The sequence below is a fragment of the Erpetoichthys calabaricus genome, chromosome 17 (assembly GCF_900747795.2).
Source record: "Erpetoichthys calabaricus chromosome 17, fErpCal1.3, whole genome shotgun sequence".
NCBI classification, from domain to species: Eukaryota; Metazoa; Chordata; class Cladistia; order Polypteriformes; family Polypteridae; genus Erpetoichthys; species Erpetoichthys calabaricus.
The window spans coordinates 8,581,069-8,603,604 of NC_041410.2; the positions used below are offsets into that span (position 1 = coordinate 8,581,069).

Here is a 22,536-nt window from a genome sequence, read left to right on the forward strand (position 1 = left end):
TCTGGCTTTTATTTCATAACTCCGCCGTTTGGGGAAAAATGCCGGTCCCAAGCCCGGATAAAGGAGGAGGGTTGGACGCCAGGCTAGCAACCTGGCTCCTTAAAAAAGCTATTGCTACGGAAACAACAAGCAGAAACCAAAGAAATCAAGAATCGCAGCCGGGATGCTCCAATTCTGCATGGATGACGACGATGGAGAAAAGTCAGCAAGGCTGTCCAGAGTCCGATGAGAAGAGGAATCATCTCAGCACCATCAACAACAAAACTCGCAACGTGGAATGTTCGGACGTTGTACCAATGCTGCAAATTGGGATAACTGCTTCACGAGTTCGACAACTATGGTCTGGACATTTTGGGCATAAGCGAGATGCGATGGACAGGAAGTGGACGATTGGCCAGTGAGGGGAAGACCATCCTATACTCCGGCCATATTGAGCAGCATGCGGCTGGCGTTGGGCTCGTCCTGAACCAGCTGGCTGCACAAGCTTTGCTGGGATGAAAGCCAGTCAATGAACAAATCATCACTGCTCAGTTCCAATCACGGCACTCAAAGACAACCATGGTCCAAGTATATGCACCAATCGAGGATGCGAGCAACGACAAGGACGCTTTCTACAAACAACTGCACGAAACACTCAATGGCATTCCGAAGCACGATGTCCTTATTCTGATGGGAGACCTCAACGCCCAGATCAGCGATGATCGGCGAGGATGAGAACATGCGGTCGGTCCGCATGGATTGGTGGTGGACACCGACGACGGAGATAGTCTGTTGTCCCTTTGCAGCCTCCTCTATATCATCGTCAGGAACACGTATTTTGCCCATAAGACCATTCACAAGAAGACTTGGCGCTCACCTGATGGAAACAACAGCAACGAAATCGATTATATCTGCATTGGGAAAAGGTGGAGATCATCACTCCTGAACATGAGGGTCTATCATGGCGTTGATATTGTATCGGACCACCATCTCCTAGTGGCCACGGTTCGGCTTAAATTGAAGACGACACTGGCACAGAAACCTGCCCGACCATTCGCCATTGAGAAGTTCAAAGATCAAATTCTAGCAACCTCTTCCAACTGCTGCAAGACGACATCGACATCGAGAGCCAATGGACGCAGATTAGGGACGTCATAATTGAAACTGCTGAGGATGTCATTGGACGCAGACGAGGGACGCAACGCGAACGCTGGATCCGGGACCACACATGGACGTTGATCGACGAGAGAAGACAGGTGAAATACCACCATGACCAAGCGAAGACTGCCAGTGAGAAAGAAGTGACCGCAGTCAAGATATCAAGATCTCGATTGTCAAGTCAAGCGGGCCTGTCGAGCAGACAAGAGAAGTGTGGATGGAGAAAAAGAGCGCTGAAGCCTAGGAGGCCGCCGACAAACGACGCAAAGACGTTCTACCGCATTGTACGAGAATTGTCTGGCGCCAACAGCAATGCCAACGTGCCTATTAAGAGCAAGAATGGCGATATCCTCCTCAGCAAGGAAGATCAGAACGCCTGTTGGATAGAGCATTTCGGCAAGACCCTCAACCAGCCGGTTCCGGACTCAACCCACGATTTCAATATAATCGTTCCTTCCAAGCCTCTGGAGGCGAGTGTGGATGGAATCACAACAGAGGAAGTAAAGGCGGCGATTCTAAGTCTTAACAACAATAAGGCTCCGGGGTTAGATAGGATCTCAGCAGAAATGCTGAAGCATGGTCGAGACGAGACGATCCGACCATTGACCCGACTGCTAGATATCGTCTGGCGGGAAGAACGGGTCCCGGTGGCCTGGAAACGAGGTGCCATTGTCAAGCTGCCAAAAAAAGGAACCCTCTCTGACTGTAACAACTGGAGAGGAATCACATTACGATCTGTGCCTGGAAAAGTGCTTGGCATCATTTTACTAAACCGAATCAGTCGCGCTATAGACCAAATGCTGCAAAAAACAACAAGCGGGGTTCAGACAAGGACGATCGTGTAGTGAGCAGATATTTTCGCTCAGGAACATTATTGAGCAATGCGCCAAATTCCAAAAACCACTCTTGATAAATTTCATCGACTTCAAAAAAGCCTTAGACAGTATCCACCATAAATCATTGTGGTGCCACATTCTACGGCTTACCCCAGCACTTCATCTCCGTCTTCAAGAATCTGTATCAAGGCTCAAGCTGTTGTGTGAAGACCGAAGAGGGCCACACGGATTTCTTCGATATCGAGACGGATGTCCGCCAAGGTTGCGTCCTATTGCCTTTTCTCTTCCTCCTTGCGATCGACTGTCACCAAACGCGTGATGGACAACGCGGGTTCTGGTATCAGCTGGAAAGACCAAGCTCGCCTCACCAACCTGGATTTCACTGACGATGTAGTGCTACTAGCCTCAACCAAAACCTCCCTTCAATGAATGACCATCTCACTGAGTGAAGAGGCTTCGAAGGTGGGTCTTCGCATCAGCACTGAAAAGTCGAAGATCATGACCATCAACCGAAGGACCAACACAGGAATCAAGATCGAGAATAAGCTGGCAGATGAGGCTGACCAGTTTACATACCTCGGGAGCATCGTGGCCAAGGACAGCGGCACGGACATGGACGTCAGCTACAGAATTGGCAAGGCCTCAGCAGTCTTCCAATGCCTCCGCCAAATTTGGGCATCGGCATCGGTCAGCACACCCATCAAGATATTCCTCCTCAACACCATTGTTATTCCGACGGCCATCTATGCTAGTGAGACGTGGAAACATACGAAGCGGGTCGCCGGAAAGCTGAACACATTCCAACAACACTGCCTGAGAAAAATTCTTCGAATCTCCTATCGCGACTGCATCACAAACGATGGAAGTTCTAAGAGCAGCAAACACTCGCCGACTGAAAGCGATTGTCGCCGGGCACCGAATGTGCCTTGCAGGGCATGTTCTCCGCCTACCAGAAAATCGGCACCCGAAGATCGCGATGTACTGGGTTCCCCTGGGGGGAAAAAGGAATGTTGGACGACCAAAGATCACCTGGAGAAGAACTCTGCATGAAGACCTCAAGAACATCGACATCAATTGGCAAAATATAAATGCTATTGCTGAGGATTGACCTTGTTGGCGGACGCTTGTTACCCGATGTGTGGAAATGCACGGGAGGAACTAAGTCTAAGTAAGTCTTTTATTTCATACTGTTACTCTATGTAAAGCACTTTGGTCAACCCTCTTGGGGGGGGGGGTAGAGGGAGAGAGACTAACACAAATAGATAGGCCTTAAACCGGACTCAACTGAAATGTCACTTTCCATCGATTTTCAGTTATATCCCTCAATAACGTAAGCTTAGTGAATCAGAGGCAGTTGACAGTGTGCTCCTGTGAATCCAGGCCCATAACGTGAAATGCCCAGCAACTGACTCCAACATTAGTATAAAAAAATCCTTCTTTAAGTCGTTAGGGTGTGTGTCTTGGTCTCACAAACCAAAGAGAAGCTCGTCTGATGGTCTTGCGTTCTACATACCATTGTAGAATAGGTTGGGAGGCGGTGGAGAAGAGGCTGAAATTGTGGCTGAACCTTGTCATGGCTGTTAACCCTTCCCACAGCGCCGACTCCAGCAGACGGCATGTTATTAGGTATCATGAAAGGAGGCAAAGCAAGGCTTTGCTGGAATGTTGACACGATGACACTAAATGACATGCCCAGCTATTTTCGGTCGAGTAAACCGACACGGTCCAGCAAAGAGATCGGTACATATTGTTGACATGTCTGGTGTAGGTGGACACCTGGAGCAAGAGTTCCGTCTACTGAATAAATTGCATTGCTACACAAAGGAAAAAAAGTTTGAAACAGTTGAGGAAAAAAAAAAAAAAAAAAAAAGTACCAGAGAGCTTAGAACAGAGAACGCCTTTGACCTCCAAGTCAGTGTCCATACAGATTCACAGCATAGCCTAAGAGAGTGTGAGCGATAAACACGTCTCATTGTAAGGCTTGCAGGAGGTTTCAACGACAGTACACTGATGTGACACACAGACACACTTGCCTTGCCATCCAAAATGCACCAGAAAAGTTCAACATTTAATCTTAAAAAAAAAAAAAAAAAAAAAAACACCCCAAGGCTCAGCTGAAAGTAGTACTGACAGAAAACAAGAGTACACAGTACTGGCAAGAGAGGACTTTGGAATGCCACAGTCAAAATGCATTTACATATCCCACGTTGTAAATCTCCTTTTTATACATTTTCAGTAACAACCCTGAAAAACCATTTTGCTATACTGTCAAAACTGGCAATAAAATTTGCTTGATGCACTAAAACTGTCAAAAAAAAATGACAAGAAGCGAAGAGTCTAGCAGGTTAGCTATGCAAGGAATGAGTGCTGCTGCCCCTTCTTCACCTCTCCCCTTAGTCGTTGCACCTAAAGCACATTATCACAGTGACATCGCTGCAAAGCACAAAATATCAGTTTTGCATTGGATTAGACCAAAAGGTCACATTCAAGTTTGTGTCAGAGCTGGGGAAATCTAGCAAACAGCCCATTTGGACTGTGTACACACAGTGACTCAAGTCAGACAACAGCCAAGCAGCTCTACAGAAACAGATTCCAAGTAACTATTAATCTTTTTTTTTTGCCAAGGGACAGCCACACTTTCTAACCATACATGGAAGCTTTTCTCAAAGAGCGCCAGGATGTTACTCCTACAGAGTGAGATCAGAGCAACTGGGGAGCACAAAAACAAACTAAACAATTAACAAAAGGGGCAAGCTTAGCCCACTGGTTGGCAGGGCACCACCACAAAAACTTAGAAACATTATCAAAAAAATAAAATTAAATTAAGGGGAGTACGGAAATTAAAGAGACACAAGGTCCTGGAGAAGGCTGTAAAAACCTCGCTCTCCGATGACACAGGCGCTACATACTTTTAAAAAGGAACAGCAAGCAAAGAGGTGGATGAAATTGCTCTCTCAAACCCACACAAGTTAAAAAAAAGCTTGCTTCACCCCTCATGGACCCTTTCTTCCTGTAACACACGCTTGAATGATTTAGAGACTGGCTTTAGTGAGTTTGAGAGCAGTGGGGAGTAACATTCAGATTTGAGGAGATTTCGCTTTTTTTTTTGCAATGGCCATATAATTGTACTGAAATAGGACTTCCGGATTTAAAGAAACAGCAACCTCAAGGAAAGTTTCAAGCATCACAAACACATTCAAGTCTTGTTCACGTTTCGCACATTTTAGGTAGTGCCACAGAACTGAACTTCTGCTTGGTCAAGCATTTTTAAATATAAATGCCTTCATTATAGAATGCTCATTTTTTCACAAACTCAAGGGAACTAGCCGTCTATTAAAAATGTACTCCCTTACACTGCCACCATTTAAAGAGGAGGGTCAGAAGTTTAAAGATCAAATGACTGTGTAAACATAGCAGCCGTTGGCAGCGTACCTTATATATGAAAGCCAGATTTAAGTCACTGTCAATGCGTATGAAATTTACAAATCTTTACCAAAGCAACCCTTGAAAAGGGCTCAGAGAGTTTGGCTTAGGCTGAATTGTCATCTCTTCAAATCAAAATCAAATCAAATAGTCTTTTATTGATCTGCGCACATAGTAAATTGACATACAGGAGAATCGAAATACTGTCTCATCTTCGTAGTACAATAAAAGTATAAAAGGTAAATAACATTAGAACTTGTAAAGTAGACCTGTGTACAATGTGCAATAGTCAATAGTGCAAAATAAATTTATAGTAAAAAAGGAGAAGGTGCATTATAGAGTAGCTTATGAGATGTATAAAGACAGACAGTTAGCAGCAGATGTAATATGGAGTCCTTTATATAATACCAGCTGAGGTAGGGTACTTGGTAGATAGTGACTCTTGTTACGGTCCAGGGGCAGGGGGCAAGGTAGTGGACAGAGTTCAGCATCCGGACAGCTTGGTGGATGAAGCTGTTAGTCTTGTGGAGTGAGCCCAGATGCTCCGGAACTTTTTTCCCCTGAGGGGAGGAGGCTAAAAAGGGAGTAAGGGGTGGGAGGAGTCACCAGCAATGCTAAGGTCTCTACTGGTGAGTACGGGTGTGGAAAATGTCCTTGAGGGAGGGCAGTAGGGGCACCAATGATCTTACTGGCTGCATCCACCATGCGTTTGCAGGGACTTCCTACAGGAGGCAGTGCAGCCTCCATACCACACAGAGATGCAGCTGGCGAGGATGCTCTCGATTGTGCCCCCAGTTGAAAGAGCACATAATGGGGGGGTGGAACTTGTGCTCTCCTCAGTTTGCGTAGAAAGTAGAGGCAGTTATGAGCTTTCTTGGCCAGTGATGTGGTGTTATCTAACCAGGAGATGTCCTCGGAAATGTACTTCCCCCAGGAACTTCGTGCTACTCACCCTTTCCACAGCTGCACCGTCGATGGTCAGTGGGGGGTGATGTGAATGACCTCTCCTGAAAATCGACCACAATCTCTTTGGTCTTTCCCACGTTCAGGAAGAGATTGTTGTCTTTACACCACTGGACCAGTTGGCTCACCTCGTTCCTGTAGTTGTCATTGTTGGTGATGAGGCCGACCACGGTTGTATCGTCCACAAACTTGACAATGTGATTGGAACTGTAGATTGGTACACAGTTATGTGTCCACAGGGTAAAGAGCAACGGGCTGAGCACACAACCTTGTGGGGCCCCTGTACTCAACGGGATGGTCTTAGAGGCGATATTGCCGACCCGCACATTCTGTGGCCTCCCTGTAAGAAAGTCCAACACCCAGTTGCAGAGAGAGGTCTTGACTCCCAAATGGCCGAGTTTTTGTATTGGCTGCTGGGGATTGATTGTGTTGAATGCTGAACTAAAATCTAAGAACAACATTCGCACATAAGAGTTCTTTAGAGTCCAGGTGGGTGAGGGCTGGATGGAGAGCAGCAGAAATTGCAACATCTTTGGACCTGTTTGACCAGTATGCAAACTGAAACGGGTCATATCGGGTTGGAAGAATGGACTTAATGCTCTGCATAACCAGCCTAAGAACATGAAGTCCTTTATGGTGAAACCTCACTGTTAACTTCCTTTACCGACATTTGTTCTGATGTGCCATAGGTCATTTACCCTGGAAACTTGTTGCAGATGAGGGTTAAACTGATCAGGCGTCAACATAACTATGTGTGAAGAATTTAGAGGTGGGATCCACGGTATTATCCTGCATGTTTATCAGTCACTACAGATATTATTTGAAATGCCCTTTGACTTCTGCCATTATAACACTTTAGTAAGTGAGTGCACTGATGGCCAAGATAATGGCAGCCGTTTTACTGCTTCCAGAGTATGTAAGCATTGCATGCAAAGAAAACAGGCTAAGAAAAACCGAACTAGCTCCCCACCCCCCTCCTCCTCAAGAACCAGAACACGGCCATTTTCTTGAGAAACACATTCCAGTACCGCATAGGAAACAGGCTGCAATTTAGGTCAGCAATAAAATTACACACATATGCAAGTTATAAACTAATAGTGTGTTAAGGAAGAAAAACTGTCCAATTCACAAAGCACTAGCTGATCATTCAGTACATCTCAAGGAGAAAGCATGCCATTAATTCCCTCATCACAAAAATCTTATTCTTTCAGTTCTAATTGTGTTACCAACTAGAAGCAGCAGTAAAACTGAGAAGATAGCAGTAAGGGAATAATTAGGCATTTTCTGCTATCCACTGAAAATGCCTGGGTCTTGAGAAAAGGCCAAAATGAGCAGTCACCTCTCCCATTATACTAATTTGCTGTTAATGATACAATCCTTTTTTCGGAGAATTACTCCTAACAAAGGAAATATAAACTTCTCAGAATAAATCTTTCAAGATATAACTGTAGCTGCTGTAAGATCATTAGGACATCTTTCACACTTAAAATTATTTTAAAAATGGATGGTGTATTGCATCAAGCTAAAACAAAAAAAAAGTATTAAATTCTCTAGATCAGGGGGTCTCCAACTCCAGTCCTGGAGAGTTACTGTGGCTGCAGGTTTTCATTCTAACCCTTTCCTTAATTAGTGACCAAATTTTGCTGCTAATTAAGACTCAGGCCCCTTATTTTTTTCTTAATTAGCAAACAATATTAAGACGCAAAATGTTCCAACATATAAGCAACAACCTACGTCCATCACACAATAACTGAAAATAAAGAAAGGTGAAGGCCTCAGTAATGTTGATCTGCGGAGGTCCACAAAACATTGACAGCCAGCGCTCTTAAAAAAGAAAATCAACAATTTTGGAAATGTCTGCCATGGCAGAACCATCAAGGAATTAAATAACAGGTTTAAGTAGCAACAAGAATTGGCTTCAAATTAAGAAACTGACTGAAATGAAGTTGGTTGGCTCACCTCACATCAAATTTATGTTTAGGTGACATTTAAGGGGGAAAAAAAAAAAAAAAAAAAACCCAACCAATTCAGTAGTTAGAGTCTCAAGAAAAGTTAATTAAAATAATGGGAAATAGTTAATTAGCAGCAAAAACTGGTCACTAATTAAAGAAAAGAATGAAAACTTGCAGCAACAGTAGCTCTCCAGGACTGGAGTTGGAGACCCCTGCTTCACAGAATTGTAATCAGAGATGGTTCACTCAATACAAGCTGCTTTCCACTTGGATTCTAATCTACAAACCTGCACTCGAGTTAAAGTCCAAGGTACTGCTAATATTATGGTAGATTAGATCACTCATTTCTTTGTTTTGCAGTACTAGGGTGTTGTCACTACATTCGTAATGGCTGACAGTACAAATCAAGAAAAATGACTTTTTTTTTTTTTTTTTTTTTTTTTTTTAAGTTAGTTAGCCAACAAGATTACAATATGCAAGCTTTCGAAGCAACTCGGGGCCCCTTCTTCAGGGGAGATGCAATATAGAAACTGGAGTTCTGTTTATATAGATACCAGGACAAATACAGCATTAGAAAACCTTTAAGTGAGACATTTTAAATGTAAAAAAATGAACAGACCTCTTCAGGCTAAGATTCATTAAGCAAGAGAGGACAGCAATGTCTAGTTAAGATCTTTGGACAAGATGACTGTCCAACAAAGTGTTTTGAAGTTTGACGAGTTTTTCAATACAATGTGGATCAGTGAAAGTTCAGAAACAGAGTCCATGAGGAGTCTTGCCTAAAAGTAGTACAATCAGAATGTGCTACAAATGACTTGACCTCTTAATTGTTCTGTCAATTGAATACTACAGTGTTTTCAAATTTCTTAGATTGCAATTAACCTCAGTGCTTACAGGAATGCTGCAAAATGACAAAAACTTAAGTTCTCTAAATGTTACTCGGAATATAAAGAGTACCTGGGATGTTAAACCCAGTCTATAATGGGGTAAAAACAGAACACTAAACCCATTAGAGCAAGTGTGCATCCCCACCTCTTCCCCAAAATGGGCACCTAAAATGTATTACAACACTGACTTTACTGCACTGTACGGGATGCCTGATGTGCACAATTCTGTAGTAATGAGTGAAAGTACAGGGCTACTCAAAATGAAAGCAGATTTCAAAAAAATATTTCAAGACAGAAACATTTCACACATCACGGGATAGAGTAAAGATCAAAGTTTGGTCCTGTGGTCCTTGAGATTTCATGAACTCAACAGGAGCACCATGTGTAGCGTGACAAACATCAAAACGGCAGACCATTTCTTGCCACACACGAGCCGACTGGTCCCTAGTTACTGAATTCACAGCTTCCTCAATTTGACGTTGCAAATCTTGAAGATTAGTGGGCACAGGTGGAACAAACGCTCGCTTTAATGTACCCCCATAGATAAAAATCGCAGGGGGTAAGGTCTGGAGGCCACTAACGATGAGTAACATCTTGCTGTTCACCTCTTCCAATCCATCGCCCTGGAATGGGGTCGTTCAGGCAACGCCAGACCTCCAAGTGGAAATGAGGCTGGGCACCATCTTGCATGAAAATGAAGTCATTCAAATCTTCTAGAAGTTGGGGAAACACTCAGTTGTGTAGCATGTCCAGGTATGAAAATCCAGTCACAGTTTGCGCTGCAAAAAAAAAGGTTCATAAACTTTTGCTTGCAGAAATGGCACAAAACACTTACCTTCGGTGAGTCTCTTTCATGTTCAACGACTGTGCAAAGATTTTCATACCCACAAATTCTAACATTGTGGCGGTGGCATTCACTGGTACCTTTAGGCAGGCTTTTAAACTTTCTTCTATCCAGTGATGTACAGAATGTGTGTCTTATACCAGCTATTTGAAATAAAATTTTTGAAATCTGCTCTTTAATTTTGAAGAGCCCGGTATATGGCTACAGAGAAGAGCAATTTGCAAAGCCAAATTTGAATATGTACCAGCCATATTAACTTAAATCCTTCGACTCCCTCTATATATACCAATCCATGGTGGTTTAAACAAGAATCTGAACAGTGTATTGCAAGTTAGAGGGGAAAAAAAAAATAAAAAAAATAGTGTTTCAGAGCACTGGTGTCTGTCAAATGAGTGAATGCACAACTTGAATTTGTTTCCTTTAAAATGAGTTTCTTATCTGAAAGCTGTAAAAACTTAACTTGCTGGGATTATTTGTTAAATGAAAAAGGAAGAATGCACAGGGAGCTCCTGCTGGAAAGCAGAAATGGACGTAGCAAACACCACTTTGGCTAATGTGATTGAACTTGTGCAGTGCCCGAGCAGACGCCTGAAATGAAAAATAGGCTCACTATGCAAGAGAAATGACAACGAGAAAGGTTGCAATTTAAAATCATTCACTTTTGACAGTCTGAGAGGCTCCTTGCATTTCCATTAACTACTGAAAGAAACGTACCTTATCTTGAGAAGTGGCTATGAGCAAGATGGGTTCAGTTTTTGGATTTGTCGCAGTATTACACAAGTAGGCCCAAAGTCTAGCCAGAGCAATCCAGTAGGCCATAAAGCAACGCTGTAAATAGAATGACAAAACCTTTACGCAGAACGTTCACATCCAAGTCATATGACAACTTGGGCAAATAGGTTTACATTAAAACAAACAATATTCAATTTCGTTTCATATCCAAAAAACCTCAAATGTACACAGCGACACCTTCAGGGGTTGGGTTTGTCATGGGCATGTCCATTGTAACACACACACACACACACACAAAAAAAAAAAAAATCATGGCTTTTAAAATCAATTGGCAATTATAACAAAGTAGGCATCTCCCTGAAGGATCACAAAATGTCACAGAAATTAAAACTCTTTCATAACTAATTCACTCCATTGTCCCAAAATCCATTAAACACCACACTGAGGTGTCTTGGCATTGGACAACACTGCTGTCTTAGAGCTTTTCCTGTATTTACCTAAAAATACACTTCAGAGATTACTGGAGATGACTAATTTGGACCAGTGTGAGACAGTGTGCCCTGGAAAGTACTGATGTCTCGTCTGTAGGTGTCCCCACCCCCCCCTTACTCCAGTGTTGCCAGAATAGGCAGGGGCTGCTCCATTCCTGAAGTAAATAGACCAATCACAAAAATGGATAGATACAAGTTTAAAACCAAAACATTTTAAATAAAAATGCTATCTCAAGACACACATTACGATACCAAGTCTGACATATCACACATTACCTAGAAAAATTCACCTGCACCTTCCTTACATGTCTTTTGGTGGAACAGGATAAGGAAGTAAAAGCTCTCTTACACTAGCTGCCTGCTACAGATATGGCTTTTATTAAATCAAAAATCGTTGGAAATTCATGAGCTTTAAAATTAGATTAATGCATATTTACGCACAAATGATATTTAGGTTGAGGGGTGTGTGAGGAAGTTTCTTGGAGACAGTGTGGAGGAGGACTTTGACGACAATGTAGAGCAAGCTTTACACAGCATCATTTATGAGGCAAGCCATTCAAAGTTAAGTCAAACTCAGCTTGTGCGTCTGTCACAGGTTATCCTTGACCTCGGAGTGCATCTCATCCTTCGTACTGAACACTGTACTTGTGAGAGGGTTGTGCCAAAACAATGAGCTCAAAAAAAATAAAAACTGAACTAGTCTGATATTTGTGGAGACCGATATTGGTGGATGGTCACATTTTTGAGGATTCCTGAGAGACTGAAGGATGGATAGAAACAGATTTACCATGCAATCCTAGGCAGTGTTGAGGAAAATTGAGATGCAAGATGTCTCCTATTTGGGGACCCTATTGGACTTCATGTGTTAAAGCTTATGCAATATCTGCACTCTCAATACAAAAAAGGTTTAGGAATGGACAAATAAGAGCAGATAGACAGTAATATGAATTACTGTCTATCAGTCAACCAAAATTACAGGGAGTAAGAGACATGTCTCCCGAAAAAAAAAAAATAAATAAAGTCCTGCTTCCAAGAAAAGGAAAGGCCGTCAGCACAAAGGACATTGGGAGTTCTTCAGGATTTAACATTGTGGCTTTTCATAAACATATACTCTGTGGGTAGCCAGCACGAGGTAAATACATCAATTAGCACAGATGAGGTAAACCTTCTAAATGGAAAAATTACACATTCAAAAGTAATGAAGGCATTTGTGTACTGACAGACGCCAAGTCCCTGATAGCCATGGCTACTGTTTGACTGAAGATTACTGGTCAAGCTACCCAGTAAGGTACAACTCTTCAAAAGAACAGCTAATCAATCATTTCTTAATCAAAACAAAAAACATATCCTTAGGCCATTTAAGATAAATGAAGCTGTCAAAAAAAAAAAAAAAAAAAAAAAAAAAAAAAAAAAAAGAGGTGAACATCCTGAAAACTATAATCTTCAAGGAGTTAGATTACCCAAAAAAGGGCTGAAATAGGATTACAAGCAGCAGCACTGGAAAGATTTGCAGGCTATTAGAGTTAAAGTAGACTCTGTCCCAATCCTTCCCTAAACCCATAACGCTACGATTTATGGAACTTGGCTTTTAAAAATAAGGCAGCATTGGACTTCGGAAAGATTTTTTGCTAACGCTTTAAGGCTATGTTACATGACATGACTTTTCCAGTAATTTCAGTCCCAGCTTTCATTTACATAATCTTTGAGAGTCAGTCGACAGGAGCATATGGTGAATCCACCGTGATTCAGTGCCACTAGTGTATGACTCACTCTGATAAATTCAAACACTTTTGACTTTATCTTTAGTTGTAGGGGCTTGCGCGCTGTACGAGAGTGGACAACCAATGAACGCTCATCTGGGAGTACAATTGAAATAATGCAATGACGAGGAATAAGGAGCGTGGATGTTTAGGACCCCACAAACAGAAGAGAATCTTGTCTGTCTGATGTCATTTTATGTACTGAAACAAAATTCCAAAAAAAAAAAAAAAAAAAGCGCCATCTCCGTCAGGCAGCACGCCATTGGATGTCACAAAAAGGGGCGAGCTTGACTGTGCCGAGAAGCTGGCACATGCAGTCGGTAAAGCAGACATGCCCAGTAATTTTTGGATGTTTAAATGCACATGGTCTGGCGATGTGAATTTCCCCTTGGGATTAATAAAGTATATCTATGAGCAAGCAGTCAGGAAGTCTGGCATGCCTCACACAAGTCGGATAATGTGACATTGGTTTTTACCAAGCTCTTCCTGAAATTAGTCCATCCTTTCATTTTTTTTTACATAGAAAAAGTATTACCCGACTACAGTGTTTTAAGAGGGGCATCTGCTTCAGCAAGGATGTGAACAGCCTCGCCTCCCTCTGAATTGGCTCTCTTATTAACTAAAGTGTGTGAAATTGTTACTGCACAGGCCTAATGCAAACTTCAGTTTTCAATAACATTTTTTGAAAATGCACATTAATTTCCCAGACCATTTTAATATGGTACAGTGCCAGGTGGGCCTGCCCCAGCAATATAAAATGCAAAATATATAAACTTATCCTTGAACTGGGCACCCACCCATACCAGGACACGCTCACGCACACAGAGCAAATCTGGAGGCGACAAAACGCACTCAGCGCATCTTTTTTTAAAAAGGTCTTAAGGATGTACAATACCAAATCAGGGTAGAAACTGTTCGCACATTACAATCACAAATGTAAGCTTTTGCTTTCTTGTCAAGTAAAAATGAGCAGATTACTTTTTCCAAAAGTGGCTATGATAATCAGGGATGTGGAGTCGGTAGATAAATCCTTCGACTCGTCTGTATTTAATATTCTAATGTATTTTCCTTGTTGATTGAAGGAAGGCAACATGCACGTCATTTAACCACAGAACTACTGGCTAGGAACCCGACTATCGTATTGGCCAGTTTAAACAAAAAAAGACAGGAACCCCTGAACACACATCAGGCCATTGCACACACCTCCACCTACATCATGACACTTGTTTACACTCAAATGAACTTGTTAAACACATTATATCTGAAATAAAATGAACACTTTTGTAATGTACCATAATCCAGATTACAATATGTGAACGTCAGGTTATAGACTAGCTCAGTTGAACTTCACACTAGTAGTAACACAACTATGCACTGGGCTTTAGTCTTACATCAGAGAAGTACTTAATTGTGACTATTGGTTGTGAAATGGGACATTTGAACTTGCTGTAATTCCCCCCCAAATCACAAATTTAAAATTTATTAGGAGTCAGAGTCGGTACATTTTTGCCGACTCCAGGTACCCAAAATTGTCTCCGAATCCAACTTCACAGCCCTGATGATAATGTCACAATACTTGGCCCGGACTGAAGGGCACTCTTGTGGCACTTATGCAATACCGTCGCTGCAGACGTTAACTAGCCCAAGAAAATGCTTCTCTCGTTCTTGTGCTGACCTCCACAGAGCAGGCCTTTCTTACACTTCTACTCAGCCTCTGACAGGCTGTCATTTTCAGTATAGCTCAGTCACAAGTGATTATGGGGGCTGATGCAGGGATTAGTTTTGTCATGCGTGTATACGTATTTAAATGGCAGGGCACAGCAACAGGAGTTGTGCATGTTAAATATTCTGCAACACTGTCAAACATTAAAGGGAGAAAAAAAAAATTCTTCCGTATACTGCCAATAACTGACTGGCATGAAATTCCCACATATAGTTAACTTCAATTGAAAACGAAGTGATCAAATGTGCAACCTGTATTGTCAAAACAAACACAGCAGATTATAGGCAACACACCTATAAGCATGTGCTTCTTGACAAATTTACCCAAAAATCCACTAGCAGAACTGCACGTAGAATTTCTGTACAATCATTAATTGGGGTGGGTGGCAGGCAAGAAAAACTTCTGCTTAGCAGGGGGTGAAGCTAATCACCATTGTAGCAGCTGCAGGACAAAAGATACCTGCCAAGCTTCTCCAAGGACAGGTTGCCATGGGTGTGTTGAGTCATTTGATCAGCCCAGTCCATGTAAATCTACATCCAAAATGGCATATTTCCAAGCCACATGCTGCTGTGGAAACTGGCAGCACATAGATGAAGCTGCTGCTGAAAGAAAAAAAAAAAAACTACATTGCCAGGCTGCCAAGAGGCAATTTTACAACAAAAGGTAACCCTTACGCTTCAACATACACAAACACACAGGGGCTTATCTAAGGTGGACACAAGAAAGTACGCTTTTCACTGTGCCTCTGCCATACTTGGACCTCCAAACTTCCCAAGACTGCCTAGACATATCTTGCTAGAAACAGGATAAGTGAAATATATGCCAACTACAAGTCACAGTTCCAAAAACAAGAGACAATTACCACAGCGCGGAAACCGAATCTGAAACTGGGGTGTTTTTAGACACAGCCTAGGTCGTGCAGTCTTCGCTGAGTAATTAAGGTAGTGAATTTTATTGAAAGCTCCTTTCTTAATAAGTTAACTAAAACTGCTTGTGCAAAAGACAAATATAAAACAATGCCCTGTGGTATTAGAAACTCCTGTCAGTAAAAGAGACAAACTGTTAACAAGCTCTCACACCCTCAAACGAAGGGGAAAAAAAAAAGTATGAGGGATGAATGGAGGAGCCAAAAAAACGCTGTGCAGAGAAAAACATCCTGCTTCTAGGCATCCTAATTAGACGAACTATAGAACACAGGTTTAGACGTAAACCACCCAACTTGGCACTGCATGCCACTGTTAGACAGGATAGGGATACAAGTAACTGGGTGGAAACCACACCCATAAGCATACACCAAAACAAAAGCAGCAAAGCAGGGATAGAGAACTGTAAAGTAGCCTTAATGACCAATAAGCACTTTAGCCACCACCAACAAAAGGTGTTTAAGTAAACTCAATTAAAGGACATTAAACATCATGGGCTAAGGCTGAGGGGCTCCTAAGGTTTCTATGGGTTGTAAGCACGAGTGTCAGACTGTCACCTCCCTTTCCTATTCAAATATATACAAAGCCACATCTAGGGGAGTGAGTTATAGCTCACATCCAGACCCAGAATTGAAACTGTAGGGTTACCACACACAGGATTAAATTTAACACATTTCAGCCGAAACAAAAGCAGGCTAAAAAACAAAGGGGAGGGAGATGAACAGCATCATATAGTTAAACAAATGGCAAATAATATTTTACTTTTATGCCCTGAACAAACTAGACAGACTACATAGCAGACCTCACTGATCAGCTTGAAACAGAACACAGAAAGTTCATGTTACACTATACTCAAAATAACAAATGTAAAAACCTCTAGGCGAGCAAGATAAACCTTACTGTTCTTTTTGGGAATTTATTAAGGCTTTTTGCAGAAGTAACCTTACGAGCTGTCATAACAGACTTTACAATGAACATTTCAATTGAGCCTGACAAATAATAACAAGAAAAACTTCCTTAAAAATGGACTATCACTGAGAATTAGTGTTATTCGAGCCTACTGGCTGCTGAAGGAGATGCAGAGAATGCTCCATCGCTTCTCTGCACATAAGCTTGGCAAAAATCAATGATATTTACCACACAAAGACCCATTCTGGAGCTCCAGGCCTCATACCACAAAGCTGCCTAGATTGAATTGAAACAAATTAATGTAAATCATTACTTCATAGCTGCCTTTTTAACATGGAATGCAAAAAAAAAAAAAAAAAATTAGACATAACAGCATAACATTTCATCTCTTTAATGTCTCGCCTCATTAACCAACATTTATCATCTTGCTAAGACAAAGGAACAAATTATATATACACACACATACATACATATATAAAATAGAAAGCCTCCAACAAATAAATATGCATGTCTCTTTATGTGAGGTGCCCTGGAATCCCAACTGGAGGGTCACTTAATCATTAAAGGTACAACAGGATAATCGAGTGATGTAGCAGCACTCACTATGGAAGAAGGCTGTAAGTACCACTATAAAACAAGCAGTGAAAAACAATGGCAGAATTAACAGATGGGAGAGACCAGGCTGTTCCACTTAGTGGTGTATTTTAAGATAACCCCCACCCCAAAGCACAGGCCTCCTTTCTCAAGCCTTGCAAACATCTCATGTTGCATCTCATTTAATGTAGACATAAAACACTAAAGGGACAGTTGTGTTATTTAAAATACAACTACAATGAGTTTTCATTAATTCTTTCAGAACTGCGAATATTAAGTACTAGATCTATCTATGAGATTATATAATGCTAACGTCTGTTACACGATTACTTGCAAACTAACGAGACCATTTACATTTACAGAACCTGGATCTTGGTCTCAATCAAATGCTAAGGAACCGATATTATAATAATGATATTTATATATCACCTTTCCTATGCTCAAAAAGCATCACATAAATTCAAAATGAACAGGACATATACAATATTGGATATAAACAACAGAATACACCAAACAAAAAGGAAACAAAGCCTTGAATTAGAATGAGACAAACAAAAGAACAACACTACAAGGAAAGTCTGAACAATTTGGGATACAAATCTTATGGAAATTCCAAACAATTACAGGTAATAAAATTTGCATTTTAATTTTAGGACCGTAGGTCGCGTGTTTCAATAGTAATTTATATGTATGCTATGTTTAAGTGAGAAAACAAAAAATAAAGGAAAATTGAGGTATGTTGTAACGGAGGCAAACATCACAGCAACAGGAGTAACGGAGGCCGTGTATCAGTCACACAGAAGCATATACCGTGAAGTCCTCATCGTTCATCCTCTTAAGCACATTCGCATTCATAAGAAGTTTAAAGTATGTCCTTTAAGAAACTAACAAAATTATATAGAAAGCGACGTAATCGAACAAAGAATGCTAGCCGGTTCGAAAGAAGCGCACCCGACTTTTCTGCACAAAGGACTCACTCGTTAGTGTTCATGTGCGACGCCTGCCTTTGCCTTGAGCTGAGCGGGGCGACACGGCAAGTCGTTCAGAATCGCTCTACCCACCCAGATTCACTGCACATGGCAGGTAGGCACGCACGCGCCCGCGCGTTCTAGCGAGACGACGCGCGTGCACGATTAACCACTCATTCAAGTGAAGCCCCCGACAGCCACTCCAAAGGCGCGAGCTGCTCACATATTCCCGCTAAATGAGCCTCACGTACAGCTCAATAAGAGTTACTTTCAAATAAAACGTCCACCTAAAAAACATCCTAAAAATGATTTGACATATATGGATATGTTAAAAAGAAAGAAAACACAAGTGCGCAAGGGAGGAAAAAAAAAAAGACCACGTTACAGAATACATCAGAAAGGGCATCTTGCAGGCGTTCTTTTGTTTTCTGCTCTGACTTGAGCTTTTTCAATCAATATGAAAACAAACTTTCCATTAGAGAGAAAAATTCCTCTTGAGCCAAAACCCCCTCAACGCCGAATCGTCGAACGCATAAAAGACACAAGAGGTTCGGGTGTTCACACGCGGGCTGGGGAGTTTCTGTCGCGATGCGCTTTATCTGCCTCCCTTCCACGACTCAACCCACGGTCCAACATCGAGCTGCAGCACAGCTCCAGCGTTTATACCTACCAGGCAGCCGGCTGCTTGATCTTCTCGGCCCCCGGTCAGCTGCGATTCAAGCGTAACGTTGCACTTAAGGAGGAGAAAGAGACGACAACCAGAAGCAGCCGCACTCTCAATCTCAGTTTCTGTCTCTCTCTATGTCTCGCTTTCTCTTTCTCAGGGTGTTGCCGGCCGTGCGGGAGGAGAGAGGAAGAGGAGGAAAAACGAGGGAGACGGAGAAAACGATTGGCAACGGCCGCGAGTGACCAATCAGAGCGCGGGACTGCGATTGGAATGATGTCATCGCCACAACGCTCCCCCGCCCAACACTTCCGAGCTGCCGCCGCCTCCTCTTCTCTTCTCCTCCCTGCGCGCGCGCGCGTGCGCGCACTCGCACAGTGAGCGTTCTCCGCTTGGCACCCCGCCTTTCTTTTTTTTGCTTGAACAATAATGCGTCCCTACCGCTGATGTGGTGGGAGCGGAAAGAGGGGGCGAAAATAATAAAAAAGGGGGGAGAGGGGAGGACAGTGCGGGACAGCGGCTCAACTTTCTGCTTTGCTTCCAAGATTGAGGGTCTGAACGAAACGCACAGTAACAGACGTGGAAATTTGAAATAATCCAAGTTGAAACTCCTTTGTCTCGCGAGGATCCTAAACTTCGCTGTGTAGTGCCGAATTCCTCGAGCATTAGCTAAGCCGACATCGTGGCAGGCAGATGGTAAAAAATCATTCAATTGCTTTTTACGTCGCATGAGTCAAGTTGTTTATTCCGCCCCAGCAGCTTTTTCTACTGCAATACTGTGACTCCAGTGCGCCGTTGTTTTTTATAGCGCCTTTCAAGGCGTAACGGGCAGTACAAGTGCATTATTTATTTTTATGACTTATTTGGCTGAGTGCGATTACATTTCATTTGTTCTTCCAGTTGGCAGGTGAAGTGACTTGCTCAGGGTCACAAAGTCTCAGAGGCCGTATTTGAACCCAACACCCTGCCAGCCATTATAATACCACTATCGACCTTTGAAACCATTACACAGCGAACGTAACATGATAGGTTACTACTGTACAAGGCAGGAGCCCACCCTTCTTAGGAGGGCAAATTCATAACTTCTTTCATTCGGTTTGAAATTGCTCTTGGACCTAACAGTGAGTGGGTGGAAGCTAAACTGTTTTTTATGTTTTGTTTTGTTTTAATAACACAGAGTTCAAAGACCTACAGGGCCCTAGACGAGCAAGCGTGTGTGACTCTGCTTTATGGAATGATGCCCAGACCAGAGTTCTCTCCTGCCAAGCAAACAGTGCTGCCAGGACAGGCTGTAGGTCCACATTAACCTATATGGCAATGCAGTGCCTATAAAGATTATTCATGCCCCCAAGGAAGCTTTCACATTTAATTGAATCATAGTAGATTGAATTTGACTTTTTTTTTTTTTTGACGGTGGTCAACAGAAAAAGACCCTTTAACGTCAAAGTAAAACCGGTAAGACCATAAGAAATGGGACAAACCACAGGAGGCCATTGAGTCTGTGAGGCTCATTTATTTAGCTAATAGCTAAGCGGTCCCAAATTTCACATCCAGATACTTCTCGAGGATGACTTGTGTTCTCTTCTGTGTATTGTGTTGTATTGACCCCCTGTTTTTTTAACACCCCATGCACACCCAACCTACTTGGAAAGGGGTCTCTCTTTGAACTGCCTTTCCCAAGATTTCTTCCATTTTTCGAGTTTTTCCTTGTCTTCTTAGAGAGTCAAGGCTGGGGGTCTGTCAAAAGGCAGATTCCTGTTAAAGCCCATTGCGGCACTCCTTGTGTGATTTTGGGCTACACAAAAATCTATTGTATTGTATTGTATTCTTAAAGCTGGTCAAGGTTTCTGTTTGTTCCAGATTGTTCCTTTGCATAAAGAAGTGCTTCTCATAATCCCCTTAATTTCCTTCCCCTGGTGTCCTCGAGCACAGGATTCATGTACAAAGTGAAAACAGATCTGGACACAATGTCAGTCAGTCATTTTCTAACCTGCTTAGTCCTGGATAGATAGATAGATAGATAGATAGATAGATAGATAGATAGATAGATAGATAGATAGATAGATAGATAGATAGATAGATAGATAGATAGATACTTTATTAATCCCAAGGGGCAATTCACATACTCCAGCAGCAGCATACTGATACAAAAAAACAATATTAAATTAAAGATTTATAACAATGCAGGTAAAAACAGACAATAACTTTGTATGATGTTAACGTTTACCCCCCTGGGTGGAATTTAAGTGTCGCATAGTTTGGGGGAGGAACGATCTCCTCAATCTGTCAGTGGAGCAGGACGGTGACAGCAGTCTGTCGCTGAAGCTGCTCCTCTGTCTGGAGATGATCCTGTTCAGTGGCTCCAGTGGATTCTCCATGATTGACAGGAGTCTGCTGAGCGTCCGTCACTCTGCCACAGATGTCAAACTGTCCAGCTCCGTGCCTACAATAGAGCCTGCCTTCCTCACTAGTTTGTCCAGGCGTGAGGCGTCTTTCTTCTTAATGCTGCCTCCCCAGCACACCACCGCGTAGAAGAGGGCGCTCACCACAACCGTCTGATAGAACATCTGCAGCATCTTATTGCAGATGTTGATGGACGCCAGCCTTCTAAGGAAGTATAACCGTCTCTGTCCTTTCTTACACAGAGCATCAGTATTGGCAGTCCAGTCTAATTTATCATCCAGCTGCACTCCCAGGTATTTATAGGTCTGCACCATCTGCACACACCTCTGATGATCACAGGGTCCATGAGGGGCCTGGTCCTCCTAAAATTCACCACCAGCTCCTTGGTTTTGCTGGTGTTCAGGTGTAGGTGGTTTGAGGCACACCATTTAACAAAGTCATTGATTAGGTCCCTATACTCCTCCTCCTGCCCACTCCTGATGCAGCCCACGATAGCGGTGTCATCAGCGAACTTTTGTACTTGGCAGGACTCCGAGTTGTACTGGAAATCTGATGTATATAGGCTGAACAGGACCGGAGAAAGTAAAGTCCACCGTGGCGCTCCTGTGTTGCTGACCACAATGTCAGATGTGCAGTTCCCAAGACGCACATACTGAAGTCTGTCTTTAAGATAGTCCACGATCCATGCCACCAGGTATAGGTGAATACCATACCAAAAAAATATAGGTGAATACGAATAGGGTCACTGTTGGCAGCTGGAGCCTATCCCAGATAGCACAGGGCAGGAATAAAACCTGGATAGGGCGCGTCAGTCCACTGCAAGGCAAACACACACACACACCAACCACACCCTAGGGCCTAACCACCCAACCTGCATGTCTTTGCACTGTGAGAGGAAACCCACAAAGACACGGGGAGAACATGCAAAGTCCACCCAGGGAGGACCAGGGACACAAATCCTTCCTTGCTGGGGGAGCAGCAGTGCTACCACTATGCCGCCCACCAGGTTTAACGCTGCTCTGATTAGTTTGTATTAATGAATCATTTAGCACACAATCCACAGTCAGTCTTTGCCAGGAGCCCCCTGATAAAAATCGACAGCTGTGAATGCAGCAGTTAGCTCAGGTGCTCTTGATGCCGTTATCTTCCTCAGATGCTGTCTGAGCATGCAGAATGTTGTCAGCATTTCTCTTAGCAGTGATGAATACAAAGCAGTTAATATTAAATACAAGCATGAAACACAAAATGGGCGAACACATAAATATTCACCCCCTTTCAAGTCCATATATTCAGTAGATGACCCTTTGGCAGCAATTCAAGTCTGTGT

At 42.6% G+C, this 22,536-nt stretch overlaps 1 protein-coding gene across 2 annotated transcripts in view; it reads right to left on the reverse strand.

Annotated features, from left to right (window-relative positions):
• The window catches only part of prr36a (proline rich 36a), a 58,656-nt gene extending 39,661 nt beyond the window's left edge, over nt 1-18,995 (reverse strand). Inside the window, exon 1 of one of the 2 annotated variants that reach the window (XM_028791282.2) lies at nt 18,813-18,995. The gene's annotated coding sequence lies outside the window, so the exon portion shown is untranslated. The remainder of the gene's footprint in view (nt 1-18,812) is intronic. The other variant, XM_051920662.1, reaches the window with a different exon arrangement.
• Between the last annotated feature and the right edge of the window lie 3,541 nt (nt 18,996-22,536).